Below are 6,605 nucleotides of genomic sequence, written 5' to 3' on the forward strand. Positions count from 1 at the left end.
TGTTGGTGAAATGTCTGGACTGAAGGCAAGCCAGTTTAGCAGCTGGACTCCTCTACTGCAAAGCCATAGTGTTGTACCAGACGTGGGATGCAGTCGGCTGTACACACGCTTTGGGAGTCAAAGCCAGAGGGTGTGTACAGTCAGGAAACAGTACCTGAAACGTGGCTGACTTTGTCTATGTGGAGCCGTCAAACCTGCAGCCCTGTATAGAACGTCTTTGGGAGGATGACGCAGGTGAGAAGTGGCTCTATGGCTGTTGGTTCTACAGACCCAGTGAAACCTTTCACTTGGCCACACGCAAGTTTCTGGAAAAAGAAGTCTTCAAGAGTGACTACTACAACAAAGTGTCCATGATAAGGTTTTGGGAAAATGTGTGGTCATTTTTGTGAAGTACTATTTCAAAATGCAACCCGAGGGCTTCAGAGCTGAGGACATTTATTTACGAGAATCCCGCTACACTGCCAGGATCAAATTTACATTGTCCTGCTGAAATATTCAAGGCCTTCCTGAAAAAGACATTGTCTCCGTGGGAGCATATGTTGCTGTAAAACCTGTAGATTCCTTCCAGTGATGGTGTTGCCTTTCCAAATATTCAAGCTGCCAATACCAGAGAGACTGGTGCACATCCTCACCATCGCAGATATAGGCTTTTAAACTGAATGCTGATAAAAAGCTGGCTGGTTCCTCTCCTCTTTATTCTAGAGGATTTAGCATCAGTGTTTTCCATAAAGAACTTCAGGAAAATTTCTGGATGATAGAGCTCTACCCTGCTTTTGTGGATGTCACGTTTACAGACAGTGATATCTGGAAGTGTTCCTCGGCCAAAGCTGTGAATTTTTTTATGCAGCACTGCCTCAAAAATCAAAGATCACATTCATGCAGGGCTGTGAAAGGACATCAGATGTCCGACAGCATTAGGAGTTTCTTTCACTGGAACTAAGGAGCTGAGCTGAGCTCCTGAAGAACAACCCCACACCATAATCCCCCCTCCACCAAACTTTACACTTGGCTCATTGCAGTCAGACAAATACTCTTCTCCTGATGGCTGCCAAACTCAGACTCATCCATCAGATTGCCAGACAGAAAAGGATGATTTGTCACCCCAGAGAGCACGTCTTCACTGCTCTAGACTCTAGTGGCGTTGTGCTTTACACCACTGAATCCAGCACTTTGCATTCATTGCTCTTGCTGGTGTAAGGCTTGGATGCAGCTGCTCTCTGTGCACTGTTCTTGAGCTAATCTGAAGGCTCCATGAAGTTTGGAGGTCTGCAGCAATTGATTCTGCAGAAACGTGCAGACATTTGTGCACCTCAGCATTCACTGACCCCACTCTGTGATTTTACGTGCCTACCACGTTTACTTAGTAGTGAGAAAATTTCAGCACTGGACTTGTTGCACATGTGGCATCCTATCAGAGTACGTGTGGCTGCAATCAAATTTAAAATGAGCTGATATTTTTCATGAAACAGTAAAAAGGTTCAGCTTTTATGTCCTATTGTGAAAAATCATTGCATTGTGTTTTTATTCATATTTTACACAACATCCAACCTTTTTTTGAATTGTACTTAAGCACAGGGCAATGTATACTAACATTGTGCCAGGGAATCCCACACCATTAAATTCTCTTTGAGTAAAAGATTTTGATCAGTTTGAGATTATAATCTACTAGCAGATTTAGTACCAGTTACACTCTACTCATGTTAGCAACTCTGTTTATTAAATTGGAGATTTATTTTGCTTATCCCTGCAGAGGAAAAGTTGTTGCTGCAGCAGAAAAACAGGATTCAGCAGGGAAACCAAACTAGAATAGCAGCATACAAACAGAATGTGAAATAAGCAGGAAAATGGAATATAAACGACCGCTTGGTTATGTAAACACATTGTGCTGAGACTTTCAATATGTTAAGCAGGCTGCGAGGTATGGAAAGAGTATCTACGACTAATAGTTTCGCCTTTACTTTCACATTTTCCTGTTCAGCTGTGTAAAAGTAAAACTCAGGAACGTGGTGGCAAGTATAGTGAGTATAGTGTTGTTAGATATCAGTATATTTCTCTCTGAGTTCTTTGCTGACTATCAGTGTCAGGGAAAATGAAAGTGACAGTCATCATCGTCACCTCCTCCACTGTGCTGAACCTAAGTGAGCTGAAGTTAGTTAATAATATTGTTGTTCTTTAGGGAAGCAGATTTAAACAATCAGGGAGTTTTCAATGTTTTTTTTTCTATGCATCAGGCCTCTCAGCTGAATCAAGTTTGTAGTGCTGCATGAGAAATTTCAATTATTTGTCATTCTGCTACATGTTGAAATCTTAACCAGGCTTCATGTATGCACAGCTAAGATCTTTAGTAGTGCGATTTCTTTGGGGGAAAGCACTTTACCAGCCCCCCTCCATCTCCAGTCAAAAGTAATTAAAGCCAATACAGCAAATAGTGTTTGGGAGGGATAGTTGTCTTCATAAAAGTAGCTTTTGCAGCTTTTTTCAGCTAACACCAAAGTCGACTGTGATTTCAAAATAAAATGGAAAATAGCAACAAGAAAGTTTTATTATTAACTGTCTGGAGTCGTGCACAAAAACACTGATCTCATATGAGAAAGAGCATTGTACAAGATTTACTGTAGCTGCTCGCATATCAGCAACATTAAAGAAGCAACAGGTTGACACTAAGTGTTAACTAAGTAACAGGAGTTAGGTTATTAGTTTAAAAGGTCCTCAAGTATGTCTTAAGTGATTATTAAGAGAATGGCATTCGGGGAAATATTAAGGGATCAACAGTTTATAGAAACATAAACGTTAGCATGTTATTGGCCACCATACTGTTTTACTGTATGGACAAACAGGCATCAATCTACAAGGTTTGTCTGCTACATCAGGCCTAGAATAAAACAGCTGAAGCTGTTTGTAATGAGGCCATCAGTGGCTGGAGTTTGTGGATTGCCAGTCTCAGAGGTAGTCCTAGCCTACACTTGGAGGCAGGACCATGTGTGGGGCTGAGGTCATCCCAGAAATGCCAGTGGGATTTGTGAGCTCTGTGGGTCATGGAAGGTGGATGCTTCTATGTTTCAATCAGAAAGAAAATCATTTTGAAAGTAAAAAAACTGCTGATGAGATATTTGAATTATACATGTTAAGAAAAGTAAAGCTAATTTTAGGCTCCACTGCTGAGTGCCTGTGTTTACATGTGATGACATGGCATGCCGCCGTAGACTTTAACCACGTGTTAGAAATTTTGGCACAAAGGAACCAGAAATACAAAAATGCTTGGGTTGTCGCTCAACATCAAATAAATAAATAAGTCAATCTAATATCATTTAGATGGGTTGACCGCAGTTTAATGATTGACTGAATTTAAAACAGATATGACCGCATAAGCAGCTGTAATCCAAGCAGAAAGTTCCCACTGTGGGAATGCAGCCAAATGCTTATTGGGAAACATTTTTGGAAGCCGTTCCTTCCAGGCAACGCTGCCCGTGTTCACTCTGCATGAACTCTACTGTAATGGAGATGCTGGTTCAAATACAAGACATTTGGCATGGAGGATGTTTACAGACATCCTGGCTAGAAGCTAATTTTTATCCCTTGTTAAAAATAAAAAGCAGACATGTTTCTGTTATTCTGCTGTTTGACTTCATGTGTATTGTGTGTATTTTTCACCAACCTGAGGGCAGAAACACTGAAGTCTTTCCCTTTCCCGTGCAGACAGACCGACAGACAGTGTGGGAGGGGAGCGAGGGGAACAGGGGATGTGGGCGTTGGGTTTACCAGACTGGGGGTCCTGTCTGCAGGGAGATGGGCTATCCATCCAGCAAAGCCCCTGGCATGTTCTATCTATGGCAACACAACAGACACTTCAGAAAACCCCAGACCTGGTATCCTCGCCTCAGACGGCTGCCGGTGTGGGAGGAGGAGGAGAACTTCTGCGTCTTGGCTCTCTGAAGCACCATAAATAACAAATATGTGGGCAGCTTGGAGAAAATCATCCAACCACCAAATTGGAAATAATAACTGTTTTTTATACTTTGTTACTCTATTAGTCTTCTCAGTCTGCTTATTGCCCCCAGTCTGCTGTGTGTCCGTTCAAACTCATACATCCACATTTCCTCTTTGTCTAAGTACCATAGTTGAATTTCTTATCCTGAATGTCCCCTGTGATTTACGCCACATTATTAGACAGCATTGCACGCTCGATGCCAGTATCTTCACTCGTGTGCCACAATAAGCTACAAAATTGGTTGTCAGAGATATTTTGACCAAGTTCGAGCATTTTGTCTGTGCTGGAATTCCAAAATGCAATGGCCCTTGAGAGTAAAGTGTGCTCTCAATCTCGCTGTTCCCAAATTGTCCCTCCACCGTGTCCAGCCTCACCAGCTGTGCACACACAGAATAACATTTAGTCTGATTTCAACAGCCAGATACATTCTGCTCTAATTAATGGCTGAACCAGGCACCATACCAAGCAGGTAATGTTGTTATTAATAATAACCTAAAATTTCACAACATAAGCTTCAAAGTTAATGAATGAGCCAGAAAATTACCACAAATTCTAGAGTAATTTTCAGATGTAAATTATAACATTCAAATAAATTCAGATGGAATTAAACAAAAAAATGCAGCAGAATTGAACCTCTTAATAATGCAGACATTCATTATCACTATAATCAACACTGAAATCACACCAACACTTAAGCAAGTCAACTGGTAGGGGCAACTGTTGGAATAATAGACACTGAATAAATGCGGAACTGTTGAAGCTGTCATAGGATGCACGCATGGTTGTAAAGCCAAATGCAGACAGTTTGGTCAGGTGGCTTGTCAAACTATGATATACTGTACAAGCTGCTGTTAAGGTTTGTCATCTGTTTTAACAAAATGCACTACAAACACGTTCAGTAAATGTTAAATGCGTTAAAATAGGAAGTGCATGACTTACTGCACTGCAGTAAACTGCATCTGATTGGAACATTGACTGGTTTGGGCTCGTGATTCTGGCGACAGAAAGCTTGCTATCGCTGTGTGTTGGAAGCACTGCCCTGTTTCTGCTCATTTAGCATGTGCAAATTCAAGCACTTTCATAATGTTTGCTTATTTGTATATAGGATGAAGCATTTTTGTGACTTTTCTGATAGGCAGAAAGACCTGAAATGTGACCGAAGGGAAGACAGAATAAGGTCAGAGCAGCCTGAAACAGCCTGAAAAATAAGCAGGCAAACCTGTGCACAAAGCAAGGAGATGGTGGGATTTTTATTAGAGACATAAAGACAAGGATAAGTATACTGAGGTGAAAAAGTGGCTCACTGAAAAAGAATGCCCTCCATCTAGATGCTTAAAAGTGTAAATCAGCTACCAAGTTGACGTATCCGAGTCAAATAGAGTTCACACAATGCAGTATGTCCCACATCAGGAAGGCTTTGCCTTTGTCTTTGTGTTGCTGTATATACAGAAAGTGTAAAAAAAAAAAAAAAAGGCTTTTAGGATGATCACAAATGCATACTTTCTTAGGTTAACATTGGTAGTGCCACACTGTAAATGTTATAAATATCCATAATTTAGTACTGCAAATAACAATAAGAATAATGACACACAAAAGTGTCAGTACCAGCTGTGCTGTCTTTGTCTCATCCAGTTGGCATACAACTTCACACAGCACGACTGCAGACACGCCATCTTTCACTAGCAGCTGGAGTAACTCAGGTTCACAGCACTGAACAACTCTCAATGAAGAGTTTTGTAACAGCAGTCACACTCCCATTCCAGCAATATTGAAGTATTAAACAGTTATCATAAACATTATCCTGGCTAGCACACATGCTAATGTTAGTCATTTAACTATTAGCAATTACCTGATTACCACATAAGCCATCTGTGATCATTAAGGTAGCAGCTATGGCTAATAATATTAACATAACATTTATGTGGAAGCTAGGCAGCAGACATTATCAGTCCTGCCCATCTGTAAAGTTATTAGGCAATGTTCATTTAAAGGGAGAAAACAATTATTGGTAGCTAACCTTTGACCGCCAATGAAAATTTGGTGCTCAGTCACAAAAGTCACAGCACTGTTCACTTGCTAGTTCTGACTAATGCTTAATATGCATAATCTTTGATGTACAAACCCAATTTATGAACTTTAGTGTAAAATTTAAGGGTTTGCAAATTTCACAAATTAATACTTTATTCACAATGTAAACCTAAAACATTTTACTGTTTCATGAAAAATCTTAGGTCATTTCTAATTTGATACATCTTTAAAAAAAGTTGGGACATGGATAATTAAAGGCTGGAAAAATAGGTGGATTGAAAAGAAACAGCTGGAAAGACATTTTGAAACTAATTAGGTTCACAGGCAACAGGTTAGTAACATGACTGGGTATAAAAATAGCATCGGAGGGAGGTTTCTCATCAGAGAGAGCTTTACCAATATCTCTGTTGGTGTGGAAATTCAACAGAGATATTGAGATGAGGTGTGAATATCAATCCAGACTTTTCACTTATTTTAAACACATCACGAAAAGAAAAATAAATCAAAGACAACCAAAGACTGGAATCCTATATCTGACAAGAATGGACAACATTCCTCTCCCAATAGTCCAACAACTGGTATACCCATT

Source organism: Maylandia zebra, linkage group LG19 (genome assembly GCF_041146795.1).
Source record: "Maylandia zebra isolate NMK-2024a linkage group LG19, Mzebra_GT3a, whole genome shotgun sequence".
NCBI lineage: Eukaryota > Metazoa > Chordata > Actinopteri > Cichliformes > Cichlidae > Maylandia > Maylandia zebra.